General features: G+C 45.0%; 1 protein-coding gene across 1 annotated transcript in view; it reads left to right on the top strand.

Moving 5' to 3' along the window:
- Positions 1 to 20,200, top strand: part of LOC144770362 (uncharacterized protein ZSWIM9-like) — a 396,670-nt gene that overhangs the window by 34,123 nt on the left and 342,347 nt on the right. The window contains exon 2 of the mRNA XM_078654827.1: positions 8,310 to 8,398. The gene's annotated coding sequence lies outside the window, so the exon portion shown is untranslated. The remainder of the gene's footprint in view (positions 1 to 8,309; positions 8,399 to 20,200) is intronic.

Here is a 20,200-nt window from a genome sequence, read left to right as displayed (position 1 = left end):
GAGAAACCATTGTCAACTAAGTCCTCTGACATTTGTTTCTGGGCTCCTCCTTGGTTTTACTTTTATTCTGTCAGTGGATGAGAGGCAAGATGGCGGCCGTGGTGTGGGCTGTGTGAGCAGCTCTGTCCACTCTCCCGGTTTTCCACTGGTCAAACAGCGTTGGAAGGTCGGAGCGGACCACAGCGCCTTATCGTAAAAAAAGTGAGCGGAGATGTAATTGCTACTTCGGCGTTGTGGGAAGGCTTCGTACCGAATGGAGGGGAAAGGAAGGCAGCAAGGAAGCCAGTAACGGCATTTTTTCCCTGGTTCGAGCGGCTTGACTTCTGGTGGGAGCAGAGGATAGAGTACCGCGCCGCACCTGATTGAGGGTGTGAACTTGAACTGTGCCGAGGCAATTGACCGGTTTGAGCCAAGCGCGAGCAATGCGTGGCAGCCGCGGTTGGTAATGCTTGTTCCGCTGGTTATGTGAACATTGGGCGGAACAGAGTAAACGGACTAAAACCTCTCTCTGGAGGCGCAGGATATTGGAGAAAGCCGAAAGGGGCACGTTGTCTCTGATTCGAGGTTAAAACGTGCAAGCGAGTGACCGAAGCAAAGGCGGTGACAAACAACATTTGCGAACACTGTACTTTGAGGGCGCTCCCTTAAGCTCACGGTTTCTGAGTCCTGCCTGTCTGGCTGTTGGTTGTTTGGTGTTCGGCGTTCAGCGTTTGGAGGGAATTCGGAGGACCCGGCTGTAACAACGGTCTACCAATGTTTGGACCGTTGTTTCTACTGCACAACAAGAAAAGTCTCCAGTGGCTGCCCGTATTTCACTTTTGTTACAGCCTACCGGTGGTTCGTGGTCGAGGCGGTCCTGCGAGACGAGGGAAAATGCCGCCGAAGGGACCGACCAAGCCTTCTGAGATGCCAAAAGTTACCACGCGGAGTGGGAAGAGCAGAGAAAATTTGGCTACTGAAGGGTCTGAGAGCCCTGCTTCACCCAAGGACCCCACACTGACTGGTGAGACTTTTGAGAATACTGATAATATAGATAACATTGAAAGCCATAATCCCACAATAATAAAAGCAAAAAAAGGTGGAGATAGTAGGGTTAAAACAGGATCTGTAGCGCGAGTGGGTAGGGACTGCCGGGCTGGGGATACAGACTCTTCCTGTTATGTTCGAGCGGCAGAATGCCCGTAACACTGTATCTGCATCACTGACTGAGCTAATTGAGGGAGAGAAAGAAAGTACGGTGTCTACAGTTGTGATCTCCCCAGATGCCTCAATAATAGCAGAGGAGACTACTGCTGAAGCATTAAGACAAATGGCTCCATTGAAAGATATGAATATAGATTCGGGGGAACGCCGTGCTGATTGGTCTGAGTTAATACAGGAGAACCAAACTATAGAAACAGGAGTTTTAATGGCCACAGCTGAAAATATTACGGAGTGTCATGATAACTTAATTGTTGAGAGAGATTTTTCTGATTTGTCTGATATATGTGGTCAGATGCAGGACGGCGTAGTCCCAAATGATATGAGTGAACATTTTTACTCATTATCTGAGGCCTCGCAGGAAGAAGAGTCGAATGCCACTTACGACTCTGATAAAGGAAGTGCAGTGAGTAGCTCTGAAGGTGATTCAAGAACAAGTATGAACTCTTCAAATGTGACGGCTACCACTGTCAAACGGCGTAGGAAGAAGAAAAGACCCTTGCAAGAAAATCTTACTCCTCCGGGGGAAAGTCTTAATATGGTAGAAGCTACGATTGGGTGTGAAAATGGGGCTAATGGCACCCACCCACAGGCTATAGCGACGCCGTTAACAAATGATCCACCACAGGAAATCACTTTAGCGACAATATATGAGACTATGATGAGCCATAGAAGTGAGAGTAAGGCGGAGAACGCACGTATGCAGGCAACATGCAGTAAAGTGAAAAATGCTGTGAGACGTGCAATCAAAACTGGGACTGAAACTGCTGAAAGGGTCACGGAAGCAGAAGCTCGTATATCTGCCCTTGAAGATCAAGCGACTATACAAAAAATGGAGCTAGAAACAATTAAGGCACACAGGGATGATCTGAGCCATAAGCTGTCTGAAAGGGAAAATCAGGCCCATAGGAACAATTTATGCTTCTTGGGGATTGCAGAAAAGAAAGAAGGCACTGATGCGCGCAAGTTCATTGTGGAATTATTGGAAGAAGCATTCCCTGATCTGACGGACTGGGATTGGTCCAAAGAGGTCCAACGGGCCCATCGATTCCCATTTAGAATTAAAAACCCCCGTCAAGGGGAACAGATCCTCCCGAGGGCTATATTGGTTTGTTTTAACAATTTTCGAGCGCGTGAGGATATCTTTGTACGTGCACGACTAGATAAGAAAGTCTCCGCTAAAGATTGCAGTTTTTTCACCAGACCCGATTTCTGCCAAGCCACAGTCTCCAAGCGATGGCATCTTCGTCAACTGTAAATGTAAATGTAAATGTATTGCGTCTTATATAGCGCACGTATCACCCGAAGGTATCAAGGCGCTTGCTTAGGGAACCCGTCCTGGTATTCCCCTGTGAGATACCCCGGCAGGGTATCCACAAGGTGAAAGCCAGGCATCCCGCCGCGAGGGGCCGTAGTGGAGATTAAGCAAGCTATTGCCCAGAGTCGCAGAGTGTGACCCCGTGAGTCGAGTAGGCACCGGAGCGAGAATTGTCGAGTCCGTGGAATTTTTTAGCCCGAGACCCGCTGAGGTGGGGAATCGAACCCTGGTCCACGGCCGATCTCAGCTTCCGGGTCTGCCGCCTCTAACCACTGAGCCACGCTTCTCCACGCTTCTCCACTGCTCCCAGAATTTCAGAAAAAGGGGGCTGTGGTTTTTCTACGGAACCCGGCTAAACTAAAGGTCGTTTTTAAGGGCCAGACAATTTTGTTTTGTCTGAAGTACAGGCTAAAGATTTTTTGGACATATTGGGATGATCAAGTGCTGAATTGTTGGTATCTTGCGAATTCAATTATATACTTTAAGGGGTTACTTTGACTTTGATATTGCCCTTGGGGAGAGAATTGACTGAACTTTCTAATCTTTTTTCCCTGGTTTCAGCAGTGTTGTTTTTCTTTCTATATCTCTTTCCACTGTTTGCAAAATTGTACAGAAATAAGTTTGCGTGGTTTGGCCCTAGGAACTGGGGGAGTGGAGCCCGGTAAACCATTATTTACAGGGACTTATGGTCCCTGTGCCTCATAGGATGGAGTGGGAGTGGGAATGGGGGTCAGGGGGGGTAGCTGTGAATCTGGGTGGGAGGAAGGGGGGGTAACGGGGGTGTGGAGGTGTGGGGGTGGGGAAAACCCCAGCAGATAGGAGGTTGCTAATGAAGAAAGAAATAAAACAGCAAGAAAGTGCGCTAGTTATATCTATAAATATGGTACAAATTGTAAGTAAAGTTTTGGTTGTTTGTAATATGAGTCAACAGCAGAGAGACAGTCAAAGGTTGAAATAATCAGTAGTCATGCCACCATTTATGAAAATTAAAATTTGTTCTTTAAATATTTGTGGCCTTATTGACCCTAAAAAGCGACGGGTCTTGGGGAAACTCATGCAGATTTTACAGGTAGACATATTATGTCTACAAGAAACGCATATCCCATGGCACAACCAAGGGGATTTAAAATCAATGGGTATGGAATTGATAGTATGTTCCAAACAAACAGGGATGAAAACAGGAGTTGCGATTTTGAAAAGACGAGGTTTTGGAAGTATTCTTAAAGTTGCAGCTGATAAATGGGGTCGTTGGGCTATTTCAGGGATCGAAGTAGGCCAAATGAGGTTTACACTTTGTAATGTATATGGACCAAACCTAGACGATGCTGAGCTATTTAATTGTCTAAACTTAGAACTAGCTCAATGGTCGGTGCCAATGGTCTTATGTGGGGACATGAATATCAATTTGGAAGCAGCTGTTGATGTCAGATCTAATTATGTATATAAGGGTAGAAAGAGGCTGGTGTATAAATCACTTCAAGCTTTGATTATGGACCATGGCGTATATGATGTTTGGAATTCTAAATTTCCAGAGGATGACAGCTTTACATTTTATTCGCCCCCCCCCCATGGGAAATTTGTACGATTGGATTATTTTTTTATCTCAACTTTATTTTTGTCAAGGGCCAATATTGAGATTCAACCCAAGCTAGTTTCGGACCATAACCCGATGATCCTTGTGTTAGATCTTGATCAGGGAGAAAGGGAGGAACCTCAACAATGGTCATTTGATAGGAAATCTTTGCTGGATAGTGAATACCGTCAGTTCATGGCTAATAAGATACAGTTCTTTTTTGAGATAAACAAAGGTACTGCTCCTATACCGATTGTTTGGGATACATTTAAATCTGTGGTCTGTGGTGAAACTTTAAGCTTTTCTAGATTTAAACGGAAGCAGACCCTGTTAAAACATCGACAGGAGTTTGACAAAGTGCTCATGGCGGAGAAGAAGCTGGCTGAGGCGATAAGGGTTGGGGCGGAACCTGCTGTTATCAATTTAATACAGAGGGAGCTCTCTATTCTTAGGTCTTGGGCTTATGCAAACATAGCCGATACTATAGCAGCTCAATTTGTGTTACATAAGGAGGAAGTTTACGAATTTGGAGACAAAACGGGCCGCATTTTGGCTAAAAGGGTAAGGGAAAAAGCTTCCTATACAGAAATTGCCAAAGTAAAAGACCTGCAGGGAGTGCTTCGAGAGACCAAGGAGGGCGTGCTGACCGCCTTTCAAGGCTATTACCAGAACCTCTGCACGGATGATGTAGGAGAGGTTTCATCCGAGGAATGTTTAAATGAAGTAATCCTACATACATTGAATGAAACACAAAAGAATAGCCTACAAGAGTTACCAGGATGGGGGGGAAATAGAGAGCGCTATATTGGCACTAGCCCAGGGGAAAGCAGTGGGCCCTGATAATATTCCCTTAGAATTTTATCGATTTTTTTTTTTTTTTTTTTTTTTTTTTTTTTTAGGAATAGTATGAGATCAGAGCTGGTTGAAATATGTCAAGAGGCCTTTAAAGGGAATCCTCCCCAGTCCTGGTCTAATGCTATCATAGTAGTATTCAAAAAGAAGGGTAAAAAAGATACAGAGATGGGGTCATATAGACCAATATCTCTTCTGAATTCGGACAACAAAATCTACTCAAAAGTGATTGCTAATAGGCTGAATGTGATGATCCCGGGCCTGGTGTCTTTGAGACAACATGCGCAGGGAGAAAATTCTCCTGTGGGAGTGGCCTGTTGGACGCTGAAAAAGCGTTCGACAGGGTCTCTTAGAACTTTCTGTGGCAGGTTCTGGCGAAGAAGGGGTTTCCAGATGCTATAATTAAAGCAATAAAGGCATTATATAAAGAACCAGCGGCCTTTATTAGGATAGCCGGGAAATTATCTGGGAAGGTATCGATAGAAAGAGGGACGAGGCAGGGCAGCCCCTGCTCCCCCCTTCTTTTCGCTTTATATATAGATCCCTTTATTTTGGCATTAGAAAAAAATTATGCAATTAAACCTGTTCAAATTCCGAAATCAAAATCTGCGCTTACGCAGACGATATTGCGGTTGTGTCCAACGATATTGCAAGTTCCCTTCCTATTATTATAGAAGCTGCAGTAACGTTTGGCCGGATTTCTGGTTATAAACTAAACCTAGCCAAGACCCAAATTATACATTCAGTAGCAGGCCGACCAGAAAATATTAACTGTGATCAAGAGGTTACATATCTTGGAGTAAAACTCATGGCTAATGTTGATAATATCATTGCAGCCAATTTGGAACCAATAATTAACTCTTCAAATAAAACACTAGAGAGATTAAATAATCTAAAATTTTCGCTGGTTGGACGTACTAATATATTGAAAATGCTTATTTTTCCAAAATTTTTATACATATTTCGTGCTATTCCTTTTTTAATACCCTCTCATTATTTTGCCCGTATACATAGAATGTGCTCAAGATTTCTATTGGGATATCATCGAGCAAGACGATCTTTTAAAAAATGCACGCTACCAAGGGAGAGAGGAGGCTGGGGTATTCCCAATTTTCAATTTTATCATTGGATAGCATTATTTCAACATATGGGGGTGTTGCTTTTACCAGACGATCCTACTGAAGATTTTTCAGCCCCCTCCATCTACGAGATGCTCTTGGGTCAGCAGGCTAAACAATGTTTGAATAGAATGGTGGAACCAAGCTACTATAAAAAGACCAAATTTAAAATATTTTATACGGCTCGTTTTGTTTGGAGGGCAATGAAGAAGAAATTCGGAATCTTAAATAAGCTAACCTCGTATACACCATTCCATAATTGCCCTATTCTGAGGTTTTTAAAGATCAGGTGATGGCAAGATGGGAAGAGCAGGGTGTTCGGGTCTTGGGTGACTTGTTTCAGGGGCAAAGCTTTGTTTCCATTGATTTCTTATTGGACAAGTTTAAATTACAACGTGCAGATTTTTTTAAAATATCTTCAGCTTCGAAGTTTTTGTGAAGAGAAGCTGTCAAGTAATATGCTTTCTTTAGATAAAATAGAGATTATTGAAGCAATTAAAAGAAGGCTTAAAATGGGTCCTCTGTATCAACTTCTTCTGGTAACGGAGGAAGATGATCTCATGGCTATAGAGAAGAAATGGCAAGACAAGCTGGGTGTTGAGGGAATAATGTTGGAAAGAAGTTTGGAGATAGCCAATAGTGTATTATTAAATGGTTCGCTTCAATCCCAACATTTTATGTCGGTGTTCGATCTGTATTACACGCCAGCTAAATTAACAAAATGGAAATCCGGACGGGGGACCAACTGTAGCTGCTGCAACTCAGTTGCTGCAGATATGATTCATGTTTTTTTTCTTTGTCCAAAACTTTTTAAATTTAAATCAGAAATTGAGAGATTTTTTAAGGACAGTTTGGGCATTGGGGTAAAACTAACTGCACAACTGGTTATATTTGGTGGAGAAGAGAGCCCAGTGTACAAATGGTCGATAGCAGACGAAGCTTTTGTTTTTTTAAGTATGTCTGTATATAGATTTTGTATTACGTCGCAATGGATAGACCCGGAACCACCAAATTTTCTAAAATGGCAAGCTAAACAGTTATCCATATACCATCTTGAATCTTCTCTGTATAAACTAAAGGGTATTAGACAGAAAAGGTTTGGGTGTAAAATATGGTCCCCAATTGAGAAATGGTTGGGGCAGTAATGAGTTTGTTGCTTATATTATTGTATGTAGTACTGTGTATTCTGCTGTTGATGTTCTATAATTCATGAAGCTATAGCGTACGTATTTATTTTGCTATCTAGATTTCTTGCCTAGCTGTTATAAAAAATCAATAAATATATTAAAAAAATAAAATAATTCTGTCAGTGGATTATCATCGCTCATGGTGCCTTCCCAATTAGTCCTCCGAAACCAAGCATTGTACTGAAAACGTAGGGTTTAAGGCTTGAGTTTCTGCTCTTGCTCATGTCAGTGCTTCTCCTACTTGTTTCCCGAAGACTAGATAAGGACTTATCCTTTTTTTTCCAAATTCAAAGTAAAATACAAATTTAGGTGAGCAGCCATCATTCAAAACGCTCCACAGTTCTTCTAGCCTAAGACCTAACAACTTAGTTGCACCCTCTTAATCTTTTACCATTATTTAATTTTTAAAGCAGTAATGAACCCCCTGTGTAGGCTTTGGGGACCCTTAAGGGTCCCCGGACAACAGGTTAAGAACCACTGTTCTGGTTCATACCTGCTAAGTTTGTTCACATGTTCATAATTATATGCGTGTGTGTATATATATATATATATATATATATATATATATATATATATACACAATCTCTGACTCCTATTGTGTATTAAACGCAAGAGAATGAAATACAATTATATAGAGTTTCCCAGTGGATTTTTTTTCTCTACATTATATAGTCCATACGTTATTTACTGTATTATTACATAGTGCATTGACTTTCTTTTGTTGTGTATGTAAGTTGACATGCTTCAGTACGAAGTTGATGCGACAAAAAATGTTTCTGAAACAGAAATAAGCAAGTATTCGTTTTGTACTCCTAACTGTCTGCTTTGTAAGCTGTTATTCCTACCAGTTTTGCGCATCTCGTCAATAAGTTATATTAGCCTTTGTCTTTCAAACTTAATGCCAGTGTTCCTTATATGAGTGCTGTACTTTAAGGGAATGGTTAAAGGTGAATAAATAGTTTAACTGTTATCATTGCTAGCATGATCAGTTCCTATATGTGTCTAGCGATGGTCACTGCTTCACGGTGACCAGTAACTGACTGTTTTTCATCTGGTTACAGGTTGTTAAGTCCAAGAAAGAATACATACAATATCTGCCTGGAATGAGTGATCTGCTCTGGAAAGCTGCAGAGACGCCGGCAGGTATCCGGTAAGGCTGTAGGCTTTTGTGCCATCTTTGCTGTCATGGCAGGAAGGAGCTTGGCTCTTTTTACACTGGTCCTAAATTGCTAAGCAGTAGTAATAGAGACTTGGTGTGTGATTTCTGCGACTCGATTAAAAAATGGCTGCTATGATTTTTCTGGGGTTGCGAGATTTTGATTCCTCAATGCTTCTGATATCATGAGACCAGTAAAACAGCGCAACCACAGAGTCCTGACTGCTGCTGTCAGTGCTCCCTACTGCATATCTGTGGCAAGAGGAAGGTGGATAGAAGCTCTCCATAAAGAAACATTTGCTTCAAGTTGGCCCTTAAAAAAATGGTCGTCATGCCATGAGAGGATTCAGAGGAGCCTTTCTGGTCACTTCCTCTGCGTTCTTTTTGCTATCATTCTTCTCCCAGCATAAGCAGAGTTCATCGTCTTGTCTCCCTTTGTCTAGCTTCTTCATGCTGCAGAACATGACTTTGGGAGATATATGTCCATCTGGAATGGTAGTGACAGGTCAAGTATACATCAAGCAGTGACACCAACAGTGGTTGTTGGTTGTGAGGGTAGGCTTGTAGAATGCTGGATATCACAGACACAATGTCAACAATGCTATGTTTTAAGAACTTACAGTCTAACCATGTACAAAGGGACAGGTTTGTTTGTTTCCAGGCTTTTGTGATTTATATCTTGCTGTTGAGACAATCAGGGCGGTGGATCTTGGAGGACCCCTCGCGTTGCACCTTTCTAACTGCTCTTTCAGAGTCCCTTAGTGATGTATGGGATGCTCCCAGCTGATCAGCACCTTCAGTATATGGGAAGTCACAAGTACAGTATTTTGGAGTCTCATGGTCCATCTGTCTTGCCTGGCCGTTTACCCCCAGTATATGCTCCATCACACACTGTGGCATTCCTTGCCCCATATCTGCCCTCTGTCGATTCCAGAAGGCCCCCACTTCAGGTACACAAATCTGTGGACTGCAACATCAATGACAGGCCCATGAACCCCTCACACCTCCTAGCTTACTTCTCCTGTTCCGGCTCAACATTTTATTTTTTGGTTGTTCTGTCAATTAGTGACTTCGCTGGCTGGGTAAGATGACGTGATGGATTCTGCCTTCAATCAGAGGGTGGTGGGGTGGTTGTGCTCCAACTCACATGTGTTTCAGCTGATACAAAAGGGCATTCACTTCTCATTTCTACCACTGCTGCACACTTTAAAGTTGCCACATATTTTTTAGGTCTCGGCCTATTCCCATTCCGCAGGAATGGAATAGGACGAGTCTATAGTGAAACCAAGACTTAAACTAAGGTCTACCAAAAAGAGGTTTTCCACGAGTGCATGTGCACATGCACAAGCCCGAGCCTTCTGCCTGCCTCCTAGGCAATCTGCTTCTCCGCCCCCCTGGTGTTTCTGGCTTGCTCTTCAAAGGCTCCCCATACCATTTGCTCCTGCCTCCCCGCCCACTGCTTCACACTTCACGGCCGCCAGGCCTTGAGCTCGCATTTCTGCCCAGCAGCTTCAAAGGGATCTTCTTTCCCGCCCACTGCTTCACACTTCACGGCCTGGCGGCCGTGACTCGCATTTCTCCTCCCCCCCTCCCCACAGCAATGCCAAGAGCTTGTTTTACAGGTTCCTAGAGGCCTTTCAGGTTCCCTATCATTCAGCAGCTTGACTTCAAAGGGATTTCATTTCGCGGCCGCGTTTTTTCTGCCCCCGTTAGGCTCGTTTTTTTTGTGCCTTTGCCATCTTCTTTCATCACATATTCACCATCCTGACAAAATGCATCCACAGGCACAGACATTAATGGGTCACCCTCTTTTCGAACCTTTTATCTCCCTCTTAAAACTGTCCATTTGCTTTCAGCTTAAAGGGATCTCTCTCTTATACTCATGACTAACCCCCCTCCTCCCCCCCCCCCCAAGCGTCGGACATCCCCAAGCGTCGGACATCCCCAAGCGTCGGACATCCCCAAGCGTCGGACATCCCCAAGCGTCGGACATCCCCAAGCGTCGGACATCCCCAAGCGTCGGACATCCCCAAGCGTCGGACATCCCCAAGCGTCGGACATCCCCAAGCGTCGGACATCCCCAAGCGTCGGACATCCCCAAGCGTCGGACATCCCCAAGCGTCGGACATCCCCAAGCGTCGGACATCCCCAAGCGTCGGACATCCCCAAGCGTCGGACATCCCCAAGCGTCGGACATCCCCAAGCGTCGGACATCCCCAAGCGTCGGACATCCCCAAGCGTCGGACATCCCCAAGCGTCGGGCGTCACCAAGCGTCGGGCGTCACCAAGCGTCGGGCGTCACCAAGCGTCGGGCGTCACCAAGCGTCGGGCGTCACCAAGCGTCGGGCGTCACCAAGCGTCGGGCGTCACCAAGCGTCGGGCGTCACCAAGCGTCGGGCGTCACCAAGCGTCGGGCGTCACCAAGCGTCGGGCGTCACCAAGCGTCGGGCATGCGCAAGCGTCGGGCATGCGCAAGCGTCGGGCATGCGCAAGCGTCGGGCATGCGCAAGCGTCGGGCATGCGCAAGCGTCGGGCATGCGCAAGCGTCAGGCATCCAAAAGCATCAAGCATCCACATGCAACAGACATCCACAAACGTCAGGCATCAGACATCCACAAACGTCAGGCATCAGACATCCACAAACGTCAGGCATCAGACATCCACAAACGTCAGGCATCAGACATCCACAAACGTCAGGCATCAGACATCCACAAACGTCAGGCATCAGACATCCGCAGGCGTCAGACATCCGCAGGCGTCAGGCATCCGCAAGCGTCAGGCATCCGCAAGCGTCAGGCATCCGCAAGCGTCAGGCATCCGCAAGCGTCAGGCATCCGCAGGCGTCAGGCATCCGCAGGCGTCAGGCATCAGACATCCGCAAGCGTCAGGCATCCGCAGGCGTCAGACATCAGACATCCGCAAGCGTCAGGCATCCGCAGGCGTCAGACATCAGACATCCGCAAGCGTCAGGCATCCGCAGGCGTCAGACATCAGACATCCGCAAGCGTCAGACATCCGCAAGCGTCAGACATCCGCAGGCGTCAGGCATCCGCAGGCGTCAGGCATCCGCAGGCGTCAGGCATCCGCAGGCGTCAGACATCCGCAGGCGTCAGGCATCCGCAGGCGTCAGGCATCAGACATCAGACATCCGCAAGCGTCAGGCATCCGCAGGCGTCAGGCATCCGCAGGCGTCAGGCATCCGCAGGCGTCAGACATCCGCAGGCATCAGACATCAGACATCCGCAAGCGTCAGGCATCCGCAAGCGTCAGGCATCCACAAGTGTCAGACATCCACAAACATCAGGCATCAGACTTTTATTTAAGTATTAATTATTAAAAAAAAATTAAAAACCATTGTTATTTGTAATATCAATACATGGAAGTCACGTAAATACAACACATATTGCATTACAAATGCTATAGGTGTCACATTTGCGAAAGTTATAACTATTGGCATGGTAAATGACAAAGCTATTAATTTCGCTATTTTCAAAAACAAAACCTAAATAAAAAATGTGTCATTTACAATACCAATAGCTCAAACTTTCCTAATACGAGACCTATTGCATTGCAAATGCTTGTTTGACTGGTGCTGGTAGCAGTGTGGTACTGGGGAACTGCAATCGAAAACTGACAAAATATTTTTGGGGCTGGAACTCACCATCCATCAGGAGCACTGTGGAGCTGGCGATGCCTCCACACCACTGATATTTAACCTACAATCATACACCCTACACGTCACTCAGTGCCACAATAGCCCTACTTGACAATGGTTCTCTAAGTTCGTCAGGTGAAAATTCTAATTCGTTTTCATGGCTTTATATTTCTATGTTGGGTTTTGTTTAGTCATGACTGTTGTGTTTATTAGTTTCTTTAACATTGGATTGATGGAAGTTAGCTTTGCAACTGTTGTCACAAAGGGGAGTATATCAACTTCAGACACAAGGCTTGTAATCTTCATTGTTTTGCCACTTTACCCCAGAAGTATTTCTGCATGGGGACAACTAGTGTGATCATTGTTGGTGGATTTTTTGCTTTCTTCTTGTTACGTCTGTGTTGTTTTTGTCCCCTTCTGATTTGCATGTTCTGGTTCCTTGCTGAGGGTTCAGAATGGTTCCATTGTTACTTTAGTCCTCTGGCCATTTGATGTCCACTCTACTGCCTGCTGTTAGATTGTGAGTGGTTCACAATATCTATTTTGTGTGCTTATATGTTTTGCCTTTTCACAGGTAAGGACAGCTGTGATAGATTGAAAGATGTTTTCCAGCGCTGTTCATCCAGGTCACTGTTTCACTGTCTGTTATGAGACAATGAGAAGAAATATGACTCTTCTTACATCGACCCCAGCATGGTTGCTGATGACTAAATTTTGCAACGGTCAACACCTGACATGTATCATGACATGATAGGTCCTCATATTCTTCTTTATGCTTCTCTAGTCATGGTGCGGGTGCATTGTTCTAACTGCTTTTGGTTACCTAAAATGGCTATTATTAACAAAGGGAATCTCATTTTTCTTTTTTCACTTGCAGTCCACTCTTAACAAATGTTTTGTTTTTGTTGGTCAAGTGTAATATTCAAGTTTCTGCTGTTTGAGTACATGGGTCACACTTCTGTGATTCTACTGTGTAATTTTCTTAACCTGATGATGAAGCTGAAAGTACAGTGCTCCTCTAGTGGTTTCACTAGATCCTACTAGGTCGCAAAGCTCCACTAGATAAGAATACATGTACACGTTCTAGTAGAGAGACAGCTAGTCTTATGTACTTCCAAAGTCTACAGTGTTGTTAGCATTATACTTGGCATTTCATAGGACTTAAGTGGTTCACGTTTGTATTTTGCTGAATATAAACTAGGCATGTTTTGTAGATTTTACCGTTGAGGTTGGGAACAAACTACAGTTGGAATCCTGTGTCCTCTTATAGTTATTTTATAAGTAATTCCATTCTCTCTTTTATTTCCGCTCATCTCAGCAGCCAAATTCTAAAGGATAGAACCTTCGAAGTGATTGCTGCGGTGCCCCAAAAGTGCTTAGAACGTTACAGATTTTCGCTATTAGTGGCAGCTTTGCCTCATTGCTGCAGGCAGTATTGAAAGTACTGATCCGATGGAGTAAGCAGAGATGGATACCAATATCCAGCCTGAAGTGAAACTGAAGAGAGGTATGATGGACTCGTATAATAGGTTTCCAGTTGAAGGTTTGAGGGAGTACAGAGAGTCGTCCCAGCTGGTACAGCCAAGGCACAGACAGCACCTGCCACTGACAGAACATTCAGGGCAGGGTGTCTGCCAACACTCTAGATGACAGCACGGAATATTCACAGGCCTCTGCCAGCATCACATCACCACACCTCCCACATTTTGATAAACTAACTCTTGTGACAACGGAAATGTGGAAAGGATACATAAAGGAACAAGCATTTGCAATGCAATAGGTCTCACATTTACCCGAGTTTTAGCTATTGGCATTGTAAATGACAATACCTTTTATTTATGTTTTAGTTTTTAAAACGGATATAAAAGGCATTATCATTTACAATGCTAATAGCTTAAACTCTCACAAATGCGAGACTTATTGCATTGCCTGACAACCAGATGACTTGGGCATTTTTTTCTGCCAAGTTCCTTGAATGCTTTCGCTGATTTGTTCAAATGGTAAACTAGATAGGCCAGTTTGTTGTGGCGTTGCATGAACTATTTACTGCAACAGTGCACAGTGTAGAGCAACACAGCTCATTACATAATACACCAAAAACACCAAAACACACAACACTACAAGAAACAGAATACTTTATAACTCAGTACAGCAAATCACCTCAAAGCACAACCTTTTAAAAAAACAATATATCGGAACAAGTCCCTTTAAACCACAAATAAGCATAACGGAAGAACCTTTATGCACCTCAGAACAACACAGCAGAGCAGATCATACATAGCATAACATAATGCAAAACATCACATAGCAGGCCACAGCTCACATAGCACAATTAAGCAAAATGGAGCACACTTAATAGAACATCCATGCCAAAAGCGAAGCATAACACAATAGAAACATAAATAAACCATTAACATAATGCATACCACCACCCAGCACATCTCACTATAATAACAACAACTTAACAAATGACATAATATGGTTTAATATTCAATGCCATAATAAAAAAATAAAAAAGTAATTAACCTATAGACACACTCCACTCCAAGATGGAATCTAATACTTACAAAAAGCAACGTAGCATAAAACAACAATACAGAACATATGATACATACCATTATAGGATAATAAAAATATCACTTAACACAATGAAATGTAATGCAATGTATCATAATTCAACGTAACACAATGTAACGGAACGCAATACAACTTAACGTAACAGTGAAGCATAACAATATTACATAAAATAACACATAATATAAGAACATAATAGAAAACGAAAACATAAAATACACAAGAAAACATAAAAAACACAAAAAAACACACCGTACCATGACAACGTAACATAAAATAATACATAGCATTGGAAGACCATAAAATGTAATAACATAACACAATGTTATAAAATTGTAACGTAACGTTGAGTAACACTATATAACCTAATGTAACACAACACATAACATACGGACTTTTCTTAAAATTGAAATCCATAACATAAGAGAACATCTCACAAAACACACTTGGGCACAAAGTGACATTGCACACATACCGTAGCACATCATTCACTATTTAGCTTGAGATGCGGTTTCTCCATGCAGGGCACACTGAAGAAGTTGCTGTCTGAAATGCACTGAAAATTAATGAAACTGTCTATTTTCGTTGTTACTGTTAAGACCAGCCCTGCCCCTGCTGCGCTCGTCTCACCCTCGTCAACCGGTCACCACTGCGCTCTCGGGGCTCTCGGGTCTCGGATGCAAATTCCTGCCTGCCTGCTTGCTGCTTCTGCCACGATACACGCCTCTGGCATTGCAACCCTAACACTTGTCTGTCAGGCAGCTGGCATCTAAAATACCACAACGTGTTACACCATACAAAGCCCACTGGCTCGCAGGCAGCTGTGTGCCCATGGGCACAACGCCGATGGAGGAGGTGTTTTTAACACAACAAATTTAAGAGTTAGTAAACCGAGGGTGGGGGGGTAGGGGAGAGAGAGAATCAGATGTAACTTTTTGCATCTACGGATAGCCACACTGACGTTTGTGGTGTATGTAGTTCACTCCCAATGAGGACACTATGACAGGGGAACTGTTTCAACAAGTTAGCTTTATTGGCTCAAGTTAATTCACTAATAAGAGCGCCGAGCGTCTTGCCGCTAAAGGCTCCGGTCGCTTCTGGCCTAAATCGCCACTCGCGCATGCGCCTACTGCCGCTGGCGCATGCGCACATCGTTCACGCTCTCGCTCCGACGTGCTGCGTCATCGCGCCGGCACACAGAGCTAGAGCGCGACACTACATATCTCCTCTTTTTCACAAACACAAAAGGCTAGTAGTCCCAGGGTTCAATAGTCATCTACTTCAAAGTCTTTGAAACGAGCAGGCCTGACCACCATTCTCCCAGCACGTGTGCGTCTTACCGGTGTAGATTCTTCGCGGGTACTTTCACGTGCAGGGCTCACCACCATTCCCTGTGTCCCAGACTCATTCCTTGTGGGAGCGGCACTTCTTGTTGTAGGGGTCTCTTCTTCACTCGATTTCTCCATATCTTCTCTCTCTACTTGCATTCTTCCTTCCTCTTGGCTTTCCTCTCTTGGCGGTCATCTCCTCAGCGCTACTTCGCTGTCTCTGATCACATTGGTCATTCTCTTTTCCTACAGGCCATTGTATGATCTTGTTGATTTTTGCCATGCGGTCTTGGGACCACACTTTTCGGTCACTGAGTAATGCAGCTCTTTCATACACCTCTTCCACTTGCAGGGGTGGGCTGTACTTGCTTTCTCCTTTCCTTCTGAGTACAGCAAGCTTGACTCTCACCCATTCCCCTCTCTCCACATCTGTCTCTTTGACACTCCGTCTCTTATTGTAATGTTCTGTGTACACCTTCTGAGCCTTCTCCAGGTTATGCTGGACAACGGCCGGCAACCATTTGCTGGGGATCGTCTTTTCTCTCCAGACTACATTGTCTCTCGTAAAAGGGTGTCTTCCCCGCAAAATCTGGAAGGGGCTGTACCATGTCGAAGCGGGGGTGATTCTGTATGCCCACAGCATACTCTGTATTTCCACCTCCCAGTCTTTACCTTTCATTATTGCTGCCTGTATGGATCCCATCAGGACGCGTTGAACCTTTCTACCTGGCCGTTGCTCGCCGGATGGTACACTGAAGTGTGTTTTGATTTAATGCCGTTCCTTTCCATATATCTGGTCCATTTCTCAGAGGTAAATTGCGGGCCATTGTCACTTAGGATCGTCCTTGGTATCCCCTCTCTTAGAAATACTGAGGTGAGAAATTTTATTACGGCTTCAGAATCCATTTCCTCTTGTACGTGCACCTCCGGCCACTTGGAGTATTTGTCCACCACAACACATAGGTACTTTGCTGTTCCTTGGGTGTCTAACACTGGTCCCAAAATGTCTACCGAGATGTCTTCCCAAGGGTTGCGTGGTTGCTCAAATTTGCCCAACGCCCGTCACAGGGGTTTCAATATCTTGTCCGCCCCCTGGCACTGGTCACACTCTCTCACATGTCTTTCTATTTGAATGTCCATACCTGGCCACCAGTACATTTGTTTCACACGCAGTTTCGTTTTCACGATGCCGAGATGGCCCTCGTGTAGTTGGCTCAGCAGGAGCGGGATCAATGTCGTGGGGGACACCACTTTATCACTGCGGTACACAAAGATTCCAGAGTCGCTCACCGACAATTCCTCCCGCACTTCATAGAATTTCTTAAGAGTCTCTTTAAGTCTCTTCTTCCCTGGCCAACCTTTGATCAGATAGTGTTTGACTTCTTTCATGTCTCCATCATCCTCATACGCCTGCGCCCATTCCTGCCTGCTGATCGTTCTTTGCGAATCCTACATCACAGCTACCATTTCGTCTCCTTCCGACGAGGCCTCGGGTGCATCCTCCATGGCTGAGGCGCGACTGAGGTAGTCAGCACCTTTGTTGCGCGTCCCAGGTAAGTACTCTACATCATATGTGTATTCCAATAGTTTGAGGGTCATTTTGGTTATGCGTGGAGTGGCAGTGGCATGCCCACTCGAGGTGAGCACTTTGACCAGTGGTTTGTGGTCAGTTTGTAGCTTAAATCTGGTGCCCCACAGGAACTGCCTGAATTTGCCCATGTGACCGCCAGCATCTCCTTTTCAATTACACTGAATTTTTGCTCTGTGGGAGATAACGCTCGGGAGGCGAAGCTAAGGGTCTCTACGGTGTTATCGTCCCTCTCTTGTGCCAGCACAGCTCCTAAACCCTTTTCACTGGCGTCAGTTGTCAGGATAGTCTGACCCGAGGGATCATGTCCATGTAACGGCACCGCCTGACGTATGTTACTCTTCAATTCCTCAAATTCACATTGGGCTTCATCATCCCATTGAAACGCCGTCTTATCTCTTATGAGTTGTCTCAGTCTGTGAGTCTTCGTGGCGAAGTGTCGGACAAACTTGCTATAATATTCGGCCATGCCCAGGAATGATCTCACTTCATCCTTGCTGACTGGTGCTCTGGCTTCACAGATCGCTTTCACATTTTCTTTTTTTGGGGTGATTCTTTGGCTCCCTATTTCATGTCCTAGATAGGTGACTGCTGACATGCCAAGTCTGCATTTTTTCCATTCAGCGGTGAGACCTTTCTCTTGTAACACCTTCAACACCTTGTACAGCTTCCTGTCATGGTCCTCTCGGTCTGTTCCCATAATTAGAATGTCGTCCTGGAAGTATTGGACGCCTTCCATATCCTTAAACAGGCGGTGCACGAGTTTTTGGAAAACAGCAGCTGCCAACCCGAAGGGCATTCTGCGGTACTGGTAACATTCAAAGGGTGTAATGAAGGTGAGCTTTCTGCTCGCTGGGTGTAAGTCTATTTGATGGTAAGCAGAGGTGAGGTCAATTGTAGAGAACCATGTCACACCTCTCGTTTTGGCTAGCATCTCTTCAATCCTCGGCAATGGAAATTTCTCTATCAGGCATTTGTTGAGTTCGTGAAGGTCCACACACAAACGCACCTTGCCGTTGGGTTTTCTGGCTACTACTAGGGGCGCCAGCCATTCCGAGCTGTCTATGGGCTCGATTATCCCTTGCTCCTCCAGTCTTTGTAGCTCTTGTTGGACTGCATCCTTAACCGCAGTGGGTATGTTTCTGACTTGGTGGGATACAGGACTCGCGTTTTTCTTTGAGTAGAATCTTGTGTACGAACTTCTCTAGTTTGCCAACTGTGCCTCCAAATACTTTGGGGAAGTCTTTTTTCACTTTCTCCAGGTCTGGCCAACTGTCACCGTCCGTCAGAAGTACTTGTTCCTTGCCTCCCGGGTCTAGCATTATTCCAATGTCTCCTTGATCTCTCCATCCTAGCACCGAGGGCCCCTGTTCCGCCACATACAGTTTGCATACTGCTGATCTCCCTCTAAACTCAAACTTCAGGGTCCTTTACCCTACCATGGGAATCAGGTTGTTTGTGTACGATATCGGTCTTATGTCTGGCGGTTCCAATTTCGGGCCGAGAGTGGGCCTGAACTCTCCTTCCCACACTGATCTTTGTACAATGGTGTATGGTGATCCTGAGTCAATCGCTATCTTGATTTTTACCCCTCCAATCAACATGTCGGCTCGTGGTTTATCGGAGCGCTTGCCTGATACTTCCAACACTTGTTCTTCAATACACAGCACCAGGTCATCGTCTTCTAGATCTTCCTCTGCTTGTTCTTCTGCCGGAGATTGCGCAATGTACTTCACCATCGACTTCTTCCCTTTCTTGCGACATACTTTTTCATAATGACCGATCAAGCCGCAGAACGTGCACCTGGCGCGGAATGCGGGGCACCGCTTGTCTTGGGCTGTGTGTGCCGTACTTCCACATCTATAGCACATGAACCTGCTCTCCGTGGGTTGTCTCCCAGACTGTCATGGTTTTCCTGACCACTTGGTCATTCCTCTCCCATCTCCTGGTGCATTTCTCTGCTAGCCTGGGGACTCCGCATCGTCGATTTTATTGACCATAATCCTTTGAGCATTCTCCTTTTTTGCTGCTTCGGCGCAACGTTTTGAGAGTTCCGCTTTCTTTACCTTTGCGATCACTTCTTTGAGTGTTGCTTCGCCATGCGCCCACAATTTATCCTGCACCGATTTGTTGGTGGTGTGCATCACTATTTGATCTTTGATGAAGTCGTCTTGAAGTTGTCCATATTTACAAGTGATCGCTAGTCGCCTCAGTGCTGCGACGTAATAGTCTATGGATTCTCCTTCTTCTTGCTTCCTCTGTTGGAAGTTGAAACGATCAATGGAGACACACACAGCCGGGCGGTAGTGATTGTCAAGATCTTCCAGGGCATGCTTGAAGAAGTCATCGTCTGCTGTTGCCACGTCGCAGGTACAATGTTTGCGAACACCCTTATCCCTTCAGGGCCCAAATTGTGTAGGAGTATCCGTTTTTTCCTCGCACTAGAAAATGCCTCCCCATTTTCGTCTTCCAAGGCTTCTACGTAGTTCTTGAAATATTCCCTCCAATCCTCCCATTTCATTTGGAGTTCACCCGGCTTGGGTATGAATGGAATCGGTGCTGTGAGAGATGTCGCTTGGTTGCTCATCTTGGGCAGTTCTCTCTGTACTACTCCTCGGTTCTCGGGGCTGCCTGGCGCACTGCTGTACTCT

Source organism: Lissotriton helveticus, chromosome 7 (assembly GCF_964261635.1).
Source record: "Lissotriton helveticus chromosome 7, aLisHel1.1, whole genome shotgun sequence".
NCBI classification, from domain to species: domain Eukaryota; kingdom Metazoa; phylum Chordata; class Amphibia; order Caudata; family Salamandridae; genus Lissotriton; species Lissotriton helveticus.
The sequence above is the reverse complement of the archived record's forward strand: the minus strand, read 5'-3'. Positions and strand labels throughout refer to the sequence as shown.